The following is a 16807-nucleotide window of genomic DNA, read 5'->3' as shown; positions in this document are numbered from 1 at the left end:
CAGTGGCTAAAAGAGAGGGAACCTCGGTTCAATACGAAGTGGCAGACATTACACAAAGCATTCATTATCATAAATTGCCTTTGTCTGCCGATGTCACACTCACCTTCAACACTGATGGTGTGGCTCTCTTTGAGAGTTCAAATCTGAGTATGTGGCCACTGCTGGTAATGGTGAATGAACTGCCTTACAAGCACCGGAGAGAGAAGCTTCTTTTGGCAGGCTTGTGGGTAGGGTCTGGGAAGCCAGTAATGAATGCATTTTTTATTCCATTTGTGAAGGCAATAAATGAGTTGTCTGCTGAGGGGGTCACGTGGAAGGACAGAGATGGAAATACACACTTGTCGAAGGTATTTCCTGGACCCTGTGCAGTGGACAGCGTCGCAAGGTGCGATGTAATGAATATGACTCAATTTAATGGGGCAAATGGTTGTGCTTGGTGTGAGCACCCTGGCCCAGTTGTAGCTAAAGGTAATGGCTTTTGCCGTGTGTATCTATCAGCCACACCATTGCCCAAGCCGAGGACACAAGATTCTTTTGCTGAGCATGCCAGTAAGGCAAGGGTCAGTCAGCAGGCAAGCTGTGGCATTAAGGGCGCAAGTGTTTTGACAATGCTTGCATTTTGTACATTTAGAGGAGGGTTTGCAGTTGACCATATGCGCGCGGTGTGCTTAGGCTTCGTTCGAAGCACCTTGTTCATGTGGCTCAAATCACATCGCTATCGGAAGTTCAGACTGCGTAAGCACCTTGAAGATGCAAACAAGTTGCTACTAAGCCTGACTCTTATATGGGAGATATCGAGACTCCCAAGGTCAAAGATCAAAGAATGGAAGGCATCAGAGTGCAAGAACTGGATGTTGTTCTATTCGCCTGTTGTGCTCAAGTACTTTGTTCCAGAAAAGCACTACAAGCACTGGTTAAGGTTTGTTGCCATGATGCACTATCTGCTTGGTCCGTCAGTACACATAGAAGAACTTCTCCGAATTCAGAAAGAAATGATAAATTTTCTTATGGATTATGAAACCTTATACGGCACAGAGTATATGACATATAACTCCCATCTCCTGCTTCACCTCGTAGAAAGTGTGAAAAACTGGGGGCCATTGTGGGGTTATTCCCTTTTTTCTTTTGAGGCAATGAACGGGACACTATGTAGATTTGTGAAAGGAACCCGATACCCTCATTTCCAAATTGTTCAGAAGTTCTGTATTCTGCAGGAACTTTCAACACTATGGTCAGCACTCTCACTAAACCGAAAAGGGCGCCACATTCTAGAATCCGACTTCAGATGTCTGATGAAACGGTATACTCTGAGAAAGAACTTCACTAAAGTGGGGTGCGTTCTGCTTTTGGGAAAAGATGAACGTGTGGAGGGTGGTACAGTGTTCCGAAAAATGGTGCTTGGGCCTTTCAAATTCTGCACTGCAGGCCTCGACAAATCTCGCAGAAGAAATTCCTATGTATTCACGAACGGGCTTTTTGGTCGCATTGTCAAAATCCTTTTACCTTGCAGTCATTATTCAAGCAGAAGTGATCATGTTGAAGTGCATGTTGATGTCCTGAGTGTAAAGCAAGCAGTGTTCAGTAATGTCCCCCTGGATAAGAATTTGCAGTTTGTGAAGACAGGGTGTACATCACAAAGTTGCATCGTTGACGCAGTCTTTAAAAAAGTGCATATGTCTGAATGACACAGAATCTCTCTACTTGTGTGTAGTGAATGAAAATGAAATGCTAGAGTCTGTATGAGTCCATATGTACCTTTTGTTCTGTCATAAGTAGCAGCTGTTGTAGAGGTGCCACACCACTGACACCTCTCCTTGATAGACATAAGACCTTGTCCATTATCTTGATGCCGAAATTTTCATGTTTGAGAGCCTTGGTGAAGGGGCCCACAGTATTAGTTGGCTACCAGGCATGTCACGTCAAGTCACAGTTTGCAATGTATGTAATAAGCACTGCCCATTTTATGTGACAGCATAAGGATCCCATTGATGCGTCTACCAGTGCTTCAAAGATTATCTACATCAAGCAATAAGACTCTCAATGCCGCACGGAACAACTGCCTGCGAATATGTCTTGGCCTCCCAAAGGGTTCCTCTGCATCAGGAACAGTAGCGGAGGCAGGATGTCTCCCACTAGAGGCAATTGCCGCCCAGGAAACTATGCGTACCCATCTCCGCCATGTCCTGCAAGGGAAGAAGCACTTCCTACACCGTGTCCACCTAACTCACAGCAACTCTAGCTTTGGCCAGGCAGTGCAGCTCCTGCCCCTTCCTACTATTAATCAGCCTCAGAAACTACTGCCTCTGGCCTTTCCTCCATGGACACTCTCTCCTCTAAAGGTGAAGAAGTCTGTTCCAGGTGTGAATGCAGAGCCGCATGCCACAGGCAGCACTTCTGCAAGCTACTCTCGCCTACTTAATCGAAGAATATACGCAGCACACCCATATCTTCTCCGATGGTTCAACTACTAAAGAAACTTCTTCTTGTGGCCTTTATGTGCCCTCAACAGGCCATGCCCTTTCTTACCGGCTGCAGCGGAGGACCTCCTCTACAACATCTGAGCTTCACGGCATTAAGGAAGCTGTTTCTTACATCCTGCGCCGAACCGCCGGCCGTTGGGTTATCTTCACCGATTCAAAAGCATCTCTGCAGATCCTGGCCAACCTGCTGAAGAAAACGAATCACCAGCCAGTTTCCCTGGACATTGGGTATATCCATCATTTAGCTATTGCCGCAGGCCACTGCATAACATTTCAGTGGGTACCCGCTCACTGTGGCATTATGGCTAATGAAAAAGCAGATGAAGCGGCCCGTAAGGACCACCAACATCAGAGATACATTCGAAGTTTTCTCACGAAATCTGATGCGTCCCAAATGACTAAAAATTTTGCGTACGAAGAAACGTATCGGCTTTGGAGTTTGCCGACACATCAGTACCAATTTCTTCACTCAATCGACCCACATCTTAGATCAAGACTCTCACCCAGAATTCCTCGACAACTCGAAACACTTTATCACCGACTTCGTCTGAATGCTGCATATACAAGTGGCCTGCGATACCGTTTTGGATAAATGAACAGTCCGCATTGTGACAACTGTGCTTCGATAGAAACTGTGGAACGTATCCTGCTTGAGTGCCCTGCGTATGCTAACGAGCGTGCGTACTATGAACATTGCATGCAGAAGCTCTGCCCAGTGCCCCTAACAATGGACAAAGTTTTAGGCCCCTTAGCCTGCTTCAGGCAACAGAGACTTGCAATGAACTTTCTTTTTACATATTTAAAAGACATTGGACATCTTGATAAGCTCTAAATTCACTTGCAGGTCACCTTCATGCATTCTTCTTGCAGTGAACTTCGTCAGCCCATTCGTCGGACTATGCACTCCATCATTCCATAGGTTACATCAATACTCGCCACTGCATCCTTAGTACCCATTTCATGGCTGCATTTTATCTTCATTTTTTTTTCTTCCACCTCTTCCACGCTGCTCTCCTTCAGTCTTTATCTCCCAAATTCCCCTCCCTACGCAAAGTAGCATGCCAGCGATATTGAAACGCCGGCTAAATTCTCTGTTTCTTCATTAAAGAGTCTCTCTCTCTCTGTCACACTCAGTGAGACGGCAGTTTCTGGAGAAAAGACTGTGGGCCCCCAAATGTTGCACCAGTGCAGGACTGACCGTGTCAAAATTTGTGCGACATCTAGCACAGAACTGCTAATCATAGCTTGCACCAGCCATCGGTCGGCCGTCGAACTGTCAACCAACACGTGAAAGGACATCTGTAGTACGGGTGTCCATGGGGAATTGCTATGCTATCATTTTGTCACATGTAATTAGCAATTATGTATCCCCTTTGGGGGTAATTTTCATATGAAAACCTGTGAGACCATTGGTTGTGGCACAATCTGCTGTTTTGGAAACATTTAGGACGTTAAATTTGTTCTTCAAGGCTGCTGCTTTCTCTTCACGTGATGCATATAGTGGTTCATGCACTTCTTCAGGATCTTTCCAACTTTGCTTCGCTATGCGATAGCCATTATATTCCTTTGACTTTGAATGTGCATACCTGTTTACCAGCCTCACTGGGTGCCCAGTGCCAAAGTGCTGTCTGTCTGAGGCGATGCCTGTTGTTGGAGCCTATCATCTCCATTTGTAGATGAGTCAACTACTTCAAAGTTGCGATCATCATCACTACAGTCTGGTCAGTCCATATTTATCAAGTCGCCTGAGCGGTCCTTCGCTTCAGCACTTTGCACGTTGACACTTGGGTCATGTGCAGTAAACAGTAAAAGAACACGTGCGTTTTGCTCCAGCTGCCATGATGTGCACGTGCATTGAGGCTGGTTTATGGCAAAATTCATATGGTTCAAGATATTGCCAGCCGTTTACGTGGGTGTCACGCACCTGGCTGCAGTTTGTTGTTGACCTGGCCTGCACTTGACCATTCTTTTTTTGAACAGCCAGTGCCAAGTTGCATTTCAACTACCAGAAGTTGCACTGCACGCTTATAGCTCTGCTGAAGAAATTTAAGGAACTGGTGCAGCGAATGTACTTGAATGAAACAGACCTAGTGTTAGCAGAATGTGAAATATACATGTGGAAATTGCCATTTAAATGCTGCCCTAAGAGTGTAAATATATTAGGAGCACTTGGCAGAAAAGTGTCATGTGAGCATTTCTTACAAATGTGAGGTATAAATATAAGGTAAAGGGGGAGGGGGTTACACATTGTGCATGCACTTTTATTTTGCAAGTGTTCTGCTGTGCTTGTAAATAGCTCATTGATATTGCCTGTACAGTTGTGTAAATAGTGACTAAAGGCGTAGTGTTGTGCAGACGTTATGTGTTGAAGTAAGTCTGGCCATGAATGTTGTTGAGAAATGTGTTCAGATCTGAATATTGTATTTGAAAAATTAGCTTGTGTGCAATAAACTGCTCGCTTTTCAACCTTGTACTTTGGTACTTTTTTTGTCGGAATGCCATCTTCACTCTGATGAACTGAATTCTTGCCTCTAAATATCAATACGAAGGCACAACACGGCTGCACATTACAATCATTCTTGTGTTCTGCCTACTCTGCAGCAATATTTTTATTAATGACTATTGTGTAAAGCATGCATAAATTACTACAGTGTGATGAAAGAAAAGAATGATGTAACAAGTACTCTTTAAAGCAGGCCCTACAGCAAATAGTGTCAACCAATTGTTATGACATCACGATATTAATCCCCTTGCATGCTTTAGCATATCATATCACAGGCAATTGGCAGGTGCACAGGCATTAACTCTGGATAAACCAGGACATCATGACGATCGGTAGGGGCCATGCCTCGTATGAAGGGCATTTGCTGCTTTGATCTTGAGTTTTATCCGTCTATAGCTACTGATAACACCGCAGTATTATTCAAAAAACCAGCTTCTGCTTTTCATAGTCCTTACCTAGACATCATGAGAAAGCAGAAGTTTAGGAATGTTACAGGCAATTAATAAGCATTTCATACATTTCAGTTTTATGTCATTTTCTATCATATCTCTTAGAGCATTTGATGAATGCCATCTTGTCGATCCACTGCAATTGCTCGTAAGGCAAGTGTGGTTGGGTATAAGGTAACTTTACCAAAACAAGAAAGAGCGACATTACCTGCCAGCATGCAGACACTGTGCATGCTTTCAAGTGGTACTTGTGAAGTTCATTAGGGCTAATAATGTGGGAGATTTTTTCTTTACTCAACGCATTTGGGAGGTGCCAGGTTGGATCCCCAGTGCCCCCGGGTACCCACTGGTTTTTAATGGGTACAAGATTTCACCTGCCTTCGTCCTCGGCTTTTCTAAGGTGTGATGCTTGAGAAAAGGGTCTCGGACCAAATAGTCGCCTTGATGGATCACAGATAAATTCCGCCGCCAATAAGCAACCCTAAGTCCACGGTAGAAGTCCATTTGTAGCCAACGGATCAGCGTTCAGCGAGAGGTGTGTGCGTTCTTTCGAAAGAACTGCAGGCGACGGTGTGTACTCGCGAGAGGGGAGGCGTCGTCACGGAGACACCGTGGCTCTGGTCTGTCGTGCATGTTTCTCTTTTGTCCCCGCATTTCGCGCCGTTTTGTTTGTGCATGAATCAAGAGTAGCAGCCGATTTTTAACATAGCAGTAGATTCTCCTGTCAGAACAGCTCATGACGTCGCACACAGTGCTACGGATGGTTGAAAAGCACTTACTGTTGAACACTTTTCTGGCGGGTGCTCAAAGAAAAAAACAACAGAAATTCAACAGAAATTATGCACCATATTTGTGTGGAGGTTTTGGGCACAGAAATTCTGTTGGGTGAGAGTTGTGTAAACTCAACACGAGTTGAATTTCCATTGAATTTCTGTTGGCTCAACACATCCTCAACATTGCGTCAACATAAATTCAAGGCTCATTTTTATAAGGGTTGCGCAGGTGCGCTTGACGCATGTCCTCAAGCACGCCTGTGTGTGTGCTTTCTGGCACTATGGTTCGGCCCGGAACATAGCGAAGGACCCCTGAGAAAACAGAATTGAGATTAGGTTTCTGCCAGAAACTATGGCTACTCTTGTGTTGAATCAGCTTGAAAGAACTATGCAGCATCATAGATCCGAATTTGGTCATAAAGAGTGCATCAAGGGCTTATTAAAAGCTAAGGCCTTCATTGTCAGGTATTTTGTAATAATAACACAGCACACTACTTATACAGCACACACAGCACACCACAGTAATAAGAGCACAGCAGAGTAATAAGCACAGCGTCACGAACAACCAGCCGAACCGTCCAGGCACAGAACAGAGACCGCGTTCAGTCCAGAGCACGCACGAGCGACCGAGCGTTCGGCGCTCGAGCTTCGCAATGTTCGGCGGTTCTCGTCGTCTTCTTCGTTGAGCACCAGCCTCTGAAGATACTAAAGCCCGTGTCCAGTCTTAGAATTCCCCCCGGGCGAAAGGGCGCCATCCTGGCGGACTAGGGCGATGTGACGACGGCGGGGTCGTAGTAAGGTTTGAGGCAGGTCGTGTGGACAATTTCGCGGCGTCGGCGGCGATGATCAGTGGATGGCGTAAGGTGTTTGATGAGGTAATTGACGGGAGATGTCTGCTGAAGAATACGGTAGGGTCCCTGGTACTTGCTAACAAGTTTGGAGGAAAGGCTGGCACCTGAGGAGGGTACCCAGAGCCAGACCAAAGAGTCAGAAAGGTAAGCGGGAGGAAGTGCAGGGGTATCACGGGTGCTTTTCTGCTGCTGCTGGGCGTGAGAAGTGAAGGACCGGGCAAGCTGTCGGCATTGTTCGGCATAAGTTGCGGCTGGAGAAAGAGTTGTAAATTCGGAAGCATCAGGGCGGTAAGGCAGAATGGTGTCCATTGTGCAAGAAGGCTCACGGCCGTACAGGACAAAGTACGGAGAGAATCCGGTGGTGGCTTGAGCAGCGGAGTTATAAGCGTATGTGACAAAAGGAAGAACGCGGTCCCAGTTACAATGGTCGGAAGCAACATACATGGCCAGCATGTCGCCGAGGGTGCGATTAAAATGCTCAACCATGCCATTTGTCTGGGGATTGCTCTACCACTGAGCAGCTCTTTGGGCGCACCATGGCGAAGAATGATGCGATGGAGAATGAAGGATGCGATGTCGTGGGCTGTAGCGGATGGTAAAGGCGATGTTTCAGCGTAACGTGTAAGGTGGTCGATGGCAACGATGATCCAGCGGTTCCCGGTTGATGTGCTGGGAAGAGGGCCATAGAGGTCGATGCCAACACGCTCGAAGGGCTGTACTGGGCAAGGCAGCGGCTGCATAGGAGCGGCGGGTCGGCGAGGTGGATGTTTTCGTCGCTGGCAAGTGGTGCGAGACTGAACGAACTGGCGGACGTAACGGGCCATCCCACGCCAGTAGTACCACTGTCGTAGACGGGTGAAAGTCTTCAAGAATCCGGCATGGGCACACTGGGGATCCTCGTGGTAGGAAGAGCAAATGAAGGAGCGCAGATGTGTCGGAATGACGAGAAGCCACTTGCGACCATCCGGGAGATAGTTGCGGCGGTAAAGGAGCTCAGCTAGGATGGCGAAATGGTGGGACTGACGATAGAGTGCACGGGAAGGAGGTCGAGACGATTGGCCTGATAGGATATCAAAAAGGCAAGTGATACACGGGTCTTTGCGTTGCTCGGAAGCCATATCAGCGAACTCAAACTTCAAAGAAGACAGGGCGGATATACAAGGCGCTGCCTCAGTTGGTACAGGGGAACGTGAGAGGCCATCAGCATCGGCATGTTTGCGGCCGGAACGATAGATAACGCGAATTGCGTACTCTTGGAGTCGCAGAGCCCATCGCGCCAATCGGCCAGAGGGATCTTTCAAAGAGGACAGCCAGCAGAGGGCGTGGTGATCGGTGACAATGTCAAAAGGGCACCCATACAGGAAGCGGCGAAATTTGACGATCGCCCAAAGGATGGCTAAACACTCCTTCTCGGTGACAGAATAGTTGGCTTCAGCTTTTGTGAGTTTCCGGCTAGCGTAAGCGACAACGTATTCGCCAAAGCCTTGGTGGCGTTGAGCGAGTACGGCACCGAGGCCGATTCCAATAGCATCGGTGTGGAGTTCTGTCGGAGAACGAGGGTTGAAGTGACGCTGAATTGGTGGAGCGGTGAGGAGGCGACGGAGTGTCGTAAACGCTTTATCACGGGCTGGCGACCAGGCCGAAAGGGCGTGTGTGGAAAGGAGCTTGTTCAGGGTGTCGACGATAGTGGCAAAATTGCGGACAAAGCGGCGACAGTAGGAGAGGCTGACGAAGCTGCGGAGGTCTTTTACAGAAGTGGGCTTTGGAAATTCGGCCACAGCTCGCAACTTGGCCGGGTCCGGGAGAACGCCATCCTTCGATACGACATGATCGAGAATGGTGAGCTGCCGAGCTCCGAAGCGGCGCTTTTTCAAATTAAGTTGGAGGCCAGCGTCGGCCAGGCAGCTAAGAACAGTCTCGAGGCGCTGGAGGTGAGACGGAAAGTCCGGGGAAAAGATTACAACGTCGTCTAGATAACAAAGGCATGTGTGCCATTTGAGCCCTCGGAGTATGTTGTTCATCATGCGCTCGATGTGGCGGGTGCATTGCAGAGGCCGAAAGGCATGACATTAAATTCATAGAGCCCGTCGGGTGTGACGAATGCAGTTTTTGCGCGATCGGCCTCCGCCATCGGCACCTGCCAGTAACCGGAGCGCAAGTCCAATGAAGAAAAGAACTCAGAGCCCTGCTGGCAGTCAAGGGCATCGTCGATACGGGGGAGAGGGTAAACGTCCTTTCGTGTAATCTTACTCACACGACGGTAGTCCACGCAGAAGCGGATGGAACCGTCTTTTTTCTTGACCAGAACGACTGACGATGCCCACGGGCTGTGCGACGGTTGTATCACGTGACGCTGGAGCAGGTCGGTCACCTGGGCGTCAATGATACTGCGCTCAGCGGCTGGCATGCCGTACGGATGTTGGCGCAAAGGGGCATGGGTTCCAGTGTCAGTAGAGTGGATAACGCTGGTGGTGCGGCCCAAGGAAGGTTGCTGGTAGTCAAATGAAGCTTGAAAACGCTGTAGAACGGCTACAAGCTGGTCTCGTTGGGTAGACGTCAGGGCGGCGTCGACGGAGCGGTGAAAAATATCTACAGACGACTGATTCATGATGGGAACAGGCGTAATGGCGCTGACGTGAACGCCGCCCGTGCTATCGACGAGGGGGTATGCGGAGGCGGGATCGAGAGCGGCAACGCAACCAAGCGATTGGCCACTGAGTATATTGGTAGGGCAGGAGAACGGGTTGGCCACATAAATAGCGCTGGAGCCACGAACAGTTCTCAGCACAGCATGAGGCAGCAAAACAGACTTCTGGTCAGCGCATCGTAAAGAGGGGGTATATGTCTCGGTTGCATCTGAGAGCGCAGCACAAGAAAGATGCACCAGCATTGAAGAGAAAGGTGGAACGTCTGTGTCCTCTGAGACGACCACAGTAGCGGCAGCAGCACCGGTTACGTCCAAGGGGGCGTCACTGTAGGGCGCCAAGTCAAGCTGAGCACGGGCGCAATCAATAACGGCGTGATGTGAGGAAAGGAAGTCCCAGCGAAGGATAACGTCGTGCGAGGAGCGGGCGAGAACGATGAATTTGATTTGTTAGGGAACGTTCCCGATGGACAGGCGGGCGGTGCAGGCGGCTAACGGTCGAATGTCCGGAGCGCTGGCCGTCCGGAGGGAAATGGGAGGAAGGGGCGCCGTCACTTTTTTGCGTCTGCGACAGAAGGTGTGACTGAGAACCGAAACGGCTGCGCCAGTGTCAACAACTGCTTCGACGGCGACTCCTTCAACGATAACGGTAATTATAATGGCAGGCGCTGAAACAGGTCTTGAGTGAGCCGCTGGTGACGCAGTTCTTGCCCCCGGAACTGCGGTGATTAGTTTTCCGCGTGGACGGCGGGTTGGCGACGGAGCACTGGGGAACAGGAACGACGGCCAGCTCACGGCGAGTGGTGGGAGCGGGGATGGTAACTAGGAGAAGAAGAATCCGGAGGCGGCAAGTGTGACGCAGGCGAGGACGACGGCGGAAGGTCGTACGTCGGCTCACGCCTATAATCGTAGGGACGGTGGTCACGACTGCGACACAAACGAGCCACGTGACCAGCGACGCCACAGTCTTGCAAATAGGGCGGTTGTCTTGTGTGCGCCAGAGGTTGAGTGGCTGCGGCTGTGATCGGGGGTGGGCAACCGGACGGTAAGGTGGGGTTGCAGGTCGCTGGGGTTCTAACTGCCGGGTAGGTGGCCTGTAGACAGGGGCAGCAGGTGAGGGCCGCGGCCGCACCGCGGCATCGGCGTACGTAAGAGGAGCCGCGATCACGGGTGGCTGAGAAGGAGGTGGCAGGACTTCAGCGACCTGCTCCTCGATAACACGCTGTAGGTTGGGAGTGAGCGACAGCGCAGGCCTATGCGGGCAGGTAGACAAAGATAGCTGGCGTGCGACGTTCTCACATACAAACTGCTGGACGCTCTGGAGGAGCGACTGTTGGTCCAGAGCACCGTCCCCTGGCAGAGCCAAGCTGCAAAGTGCGGCCTCCTGTAAGCCTGCATGCCTGGTAGAAAGGCGTTGTTTGCGCAGCTCATCGAAGCTTTGGCAGTAGCCGATGACACCGGAGACAGTCTGGGGATCTATGGCGACGAGCATCTGGAAGGCATCATCCTCAATGCCTTTCATAATGTGTCTGATCTTGTCGGCCTCGCTCATAGAAGTGTGGACACGATTGCAGAGGTCGACGACATCTTCTATATAACTGGTGAAGTTTTCACCGGTTTGCTGGGCCCGACTACGCAAGCGTTGCTCGGCGCGAAGCTTTCGCACTTCGGGATGGCCAAAAACTGTCAGACTGGTTTTCAGAGCTACCCAGCTTGAGATGTCAGCCTCGTGGTTTCGAAACCAGAGATTGGCTACGTCGCTCAGATAAAAGATAACGTTGGTGAGCTTGACGCTATGGTGCCACTTGTATGCGCTTACGCGTTCATAGGAGGCCAACCAATCCTCCACATCCGTGTCATCTGTGCCGCTGAAGATGGTCGGGTCACGCTGCCGCGCGGCGCCGGAACAGAAGACAGCCGACGGAAGCGGTGAAGCAGTTTGGGTGACGGTCTCAGGCATTGCAGAGGTGGTAGTCAATGCGCGGGTGCGAAGCTCCAGGGCGAGGGATCGTTGGAACCTCCACCACTTGCTCGCTTCAGAGCACTGGATAACTTGAAGGCTGTTCGCCGTGGACGTCGCATCCTGGTTTTAGCGTGTTCTTTAGAAACTTACTCGACGACGCAAAAATGTTATCAGCAGATATGCAGCCGATGATCTTCGCATGCACGAACCTTTTAGACTGTCAGATTTCGGAGTTGGTAAAGTGGCGTTAATGGAGGCAAGGTCCCGATGAAGGTCCACAAATGCCTTGTGAGATGGTGCTTATCGTGTCCATATGTTTCGTTGCCTCTTTAAGTCCCGCATACGTCTTCTAACAATTTCTTCAGACGCCGTTGGCACGGCGCCCGCCTTGGAAGTGTGCAACGCCGCAACGCTATAGGGAAGCGATGCTTGGAACTCTTCACCAGTACCGCCGCCCTCGACTTCTCGGTGAATGCTCCGGCCCGTGACCTGAGTTTGCAGCGCACACTTGCACCGGGAAGGGCGTTGGGACCGCGGCGCCGTGGGAAGAGCAGACGACGCGTCTAGCCGCGTCTTCGTCATCGCTATAGCAACGCGGCGCATGCGTAGACAGCAGTGGGGCTGAGATCAAGACAAGCTCATCTCTGACATGGTTTTAATCCACAAAATATTCGACGGTTTAGTAATGATCTCTACCGCAGACATTTTCACATCAGCTGCGGTATGTTTTATTTGAAATCGTAGCGCTATCATTACCTGGCTACAGAACTGAGGACAAAGATTTGCTAAGGCCTATGCATGGCTATTCTGCATTGAACACCTTGCGTTGTGTCTTTATTTAACGGCAGGCAAAGGTCATGGACATTTCATATATCCACGCGGCGGTAGTGCTATAAAGCGTAAACCACCACTGATAAATAAATAACTCAGAAAAAAGTCTGTAAATACTTGTTCGGACCTCATCTTACCCACCTCACGCCATCCCAGCTCGACAGCCATGGTGGCAAGTTGTAAAAGAAGGTGCTGCTTTTTGCGCGGCAAGTGGAAGCGCAATTCGCTGGGCAAAGTGTCTAGGGTTGTGGCACGGAAGCAGGAACTACATGCCTGGAGTGTTTTGCAGTATGCAATTGACGGTAACGTCAGGTGTGCCACAAAAGCACTTCCGGGACAGCAAAGAATACAGAACCGGTGATGCTGAGCGAGTAAAACTGAGACAAACAAATGGGAAGGACAACTTTTCCGCGTCGGCAAGAGCTGCGGTTTGCAGTTTCTTCCTGGTTGAGAATTTTTGTAATGTATTGCAGGTGTTATTCTTGCCGAGAATTTCTGTTCAAAAATAACATACAGTATTTGGTACTTTTATTTGGAGCATCAACATGGGAGCGTACCAGCCGATTCTATTCGTTCCAAATGATGCGTAACTTAGGACTGGAACTGTTGCATTTATTTCTTAAACAGATTGTACCGAATATTTCTTTTCCAGAACCAAAGGGAGGTTTTTTCTTAGAACGGTGATCCAAGTGTGATTGCGCGGTTCATTGCCTTAATATATAGTCTCGTCAACGTCTGCAGGGCCAATGGCTTTAAGTACTTTTCTCCGCGAAGTTGTCGCATCTTTCCAGATAGTGAATTAAGGCGAGATTTTCAGATCAGTATCTGTCCACTGTTACGTGTACAAAGATTTGGTTGTATATTTTGTGCCTGCGCCTCTTTATCGCGCTGTATATGATTTGGGTCTAGTGCGGGACGTGTTTAAAAGAGTTAAATGAATGCCCGTGAGACCGTCTGTTAAATCTTTCTTTTTACAGTTGCATACCGGCACCCTCCATGTGAACCTATGGTTGCATAGGGAGGGCTTTTTAGTGTCTTGGTCTGTAGAATGTTTCATCTGTAAAAAGAATCGGAAACGATAGAACACTTTTTTCTAGAGTGTCAGGATGCAGCGTTTCTGTGGGACATCCTTCAATGGACGATTAAGAAGGAAATACCAATAATGCCTCTTGGAATTCGTTATTTCCCATGCGCCGACCCATGAGGAGTGCCGAGTGGTCTATTAATGCTCTTGTGTATCCTCAGCATAAGAGGAGCCCCGCCATGGTGGCACAGTAGTTATTGCGCCCGGCTGCTGAACCGCTAGACGCGGGTTTGATCCCGGCCGCGGCGACTGAATTTTGATTGGGGCGAAATTCTAGAGGCCCGTGTACTGTACGATATCAGTGCACGTTAAAGAACCCGAGGTGGTGGACATTTCCGGAGCCCTTCACTACGCCGTCCCTCATAGCCTAAATTGATTTGGGACGCAAAACCCTCATAAACCAAACAGCATATGAAGGACGCGAATGGATGTTCGGCACGAGCATATTGTTGTACACCCAGCCCGGTAGATTTTTGTTCAATGTGTAATGTACACGCGTGATGTTTTCGAAGGGCAAAGTGAACCTCCGTTATACCTAACTGTTTTTGAGAAGCTGAAGTCCTTTAATTCCTTTTATCACAAGAAACTTGCCAGTGAGTGACTAGGGCTTTTAGTACAATCGACTTCTCGCCTTTCTGTATTTTGTTGCCAAGCCGGTAACAGAGATAAAAAGGTGTGTATTCTTAGGCGAATATTGGTCATTACATTGCATTGCGGCCGCAATAGCCCACGTTCAATTCCTGACCACGGGAGTTTTATATTTCTTATGAAAAATGGAACGGATAAATTTTTCCTTTTTTTCGAAGACATAAAGCGTTCATTGTTTATTTAGTTAGTATTTTTTTCGAACAGGTTACCTGCATTTTATTCGGCTCTTTTAAGCGAAACCACACAGCTTCTTAGATTTCTCGTGGCTCTTTTTACCTGGGGATTTATTTCCTCTTCTCTCAGTGATGGCCACTTCGTTCTATATGGTCGGAAACATCGAGCACGACTTCACTCTGAGAGGGTTCGTCCAAGCCGCTCCGTTTGATCTTAGTCCCGCTCATCATAACGTGGCCCTCTACAGTGCGTTCTCGGACATTCTGGCGTGTGCTGCGGGATCGCCTGCTTCCTCGTCGCAGTATGATCTACTGGCCTCGTATAGCTGACGGTATACTGATCCAGCGGCATCGCTTTCAGGCGATGTATGAGGAATATGCGAGTTTTGACCACCAGGCACGCCATTCGAGGAAGTGTAGTTTTGAGGCGCTAAACAACTACCAAGGCCGTATTCTATAAGCTCTCCATTTTCCGTCGTTCTTTTCGCGTCCATTCGGTCCTCTGTCTGTGGTCCCTCAGATATACCCGCGGCCTTTAGATGTATGTGTCAAGCCAGCCGGCCATTGAGTGGTTGGCGAACGGGCCTCGCCATTGGTTGCATATCGCATCCAGTGGCAACCAGTGGTCAGGTCCGGTCGCCTGCTGTTGACAGAGCTCTGCGATGCGTCTTACCAATGACTGCACTATGCATCCAGTTTCAGCCAACCTTAAGGCCCGGTCGCCAACCGCCCCAATGACCGAATCGCTTGCCACACACGCTTCAAAGCAGAGTGTGTGTCTTAGAGGCCACTGACAAAGGACCAAATATAGACGCAAAATGAACAACGGAATATGGAGAGCTCCCAGCATACGCCTGGGTTATACCGATAAAACTACCAACAAATTTATGATAGGCTCGATGCCTGTCTCATGAAGGGCTTATTCCTCTCCAAATGTGATGCTTCGGCAGTGATGAAGAAGGTGACGGTGATGCTGAAAATGAAGAAATATATTTAGAAAAACATGCAAATGAAGTGTGTTTCGTTGTGTGTTCTTTCGTGTGCATTTATGTTCGCGCTGCGCAAATTGAAAAAGTTGGCGTCCGTGAACGCACCGCAGGAGATCGGAATGTCGAAATGTACGTCATCCTAGCATTGTAGACAAAAAGTCTCATGTTTCTTGAGGCAGCCGTTTTCTTCTGGCAAGAACCGTTGACTTGTTTGCATAATCTAGCAAGCTTGTTGTGCAGCGCGTCGCTGCCATGTCCATCGTTGCGAGACGACGAACTTAAAATGGGTTGCCATCCTTGTGTGCCTTCGCTGTAAAAGACTTTTTACCACAGGTCACGGCAGTCCTCCAAGGCTGCAGCCAGCTTCGTCAAACCTTTACAATCGCAAAACTTGATGGCATTATTTAATATCTTCGCTGGTCGCACACGCTCATGGTTCGAAAGTTGTCAGAAATTGATTGTGGTGACTTGTTGGAATTCTGCCGAGATGACTGCAATCTGAAGTCGAACTGGGTCTGGTTCCGATCTCTGATATCTTTACCTTTGTTTCTGTACATATTTTCAATGCCTCCACTTTATTGCTTGGCTTGCAATAAACCTGCATTTATTTGCAGAGGTCATGTTGCCTTTGCTTTAGTCCCGTGTTCTGAGCTAACGTCTTTAAGACGCGCAGGTTATGCCGGTACAAACGCCCATGCCTTCGGCACCTCCACAAAAGGCGACAGACCATTAAAAAGTGTTTCGGAAGCTAATGCCTTGAAAATGGCTTCAGCAGCATCGTACGGTGGACAGAGAATGCCCGAAACTGCCCGAGAAAAAGCTGTGAGGCGTCTCTTATCCGGAAACAAAAGCGGCGGGGGAGTGCTGGACACCAGTGAAACTGGTTCAAACCCGGAAGTGGATGATTTTGCCGATCGGGCCACACCTTTTTCACATCGCACAGTTTAAACCTGGGAGAGGTTCATTTTATGCCTCCCCAGACTCTTTATTCCTTATCTTAAGGCGAGGATGAGGTTTCTACCAAGATGTAAGACAGTTATTGCGCCCTTCCCCTCCCTAAAAAATGACTTTTCTTAAGAAAATTGTGATGCAGCCAGTTTTCGTACAGCCATCTGTGCGATGTCATACGCGCGCGTCTTTGCGTGGGTGGGTGTCAATGAACCTAGGAAAAGCAATGCTTGCGCATTCCCACACGTAAGCTGTTTATATGTCTCTTGCGAAATTTTTTCATAATTTGGTGTCTTATCGTGAAAGTGCAGACCCATGCTTATAGTCATAGGATGCCTTAACAAGTATTTATAATTACCTACGCTTTCACAACACTCAGTACCGAATGTTCGTCCTAGATTTCACCTGTAGCTCCTTACAAAGCTAATGCCGACTACAATTATTACATTGTTTGAAACTAGCTCTAGAGTG

The sequence above is a fragment of the Amblyomma americanum genome, chromosome 1, assembly GCF_052857255.1.
Source record: "Amblyomma americanum isolate KBUSLIRL-KWMA chromosome 1, ASM5285725v1, whole genome shotgun sequence".
NCBI lineage: Eukaryota > Metazoa > Arthropoda > Arachnida > Ixodida > Ixodidae > Amblyomma > Amblyomma americanum.
This window is presented reverse-complemented; position numbering follows the sequence as displayed.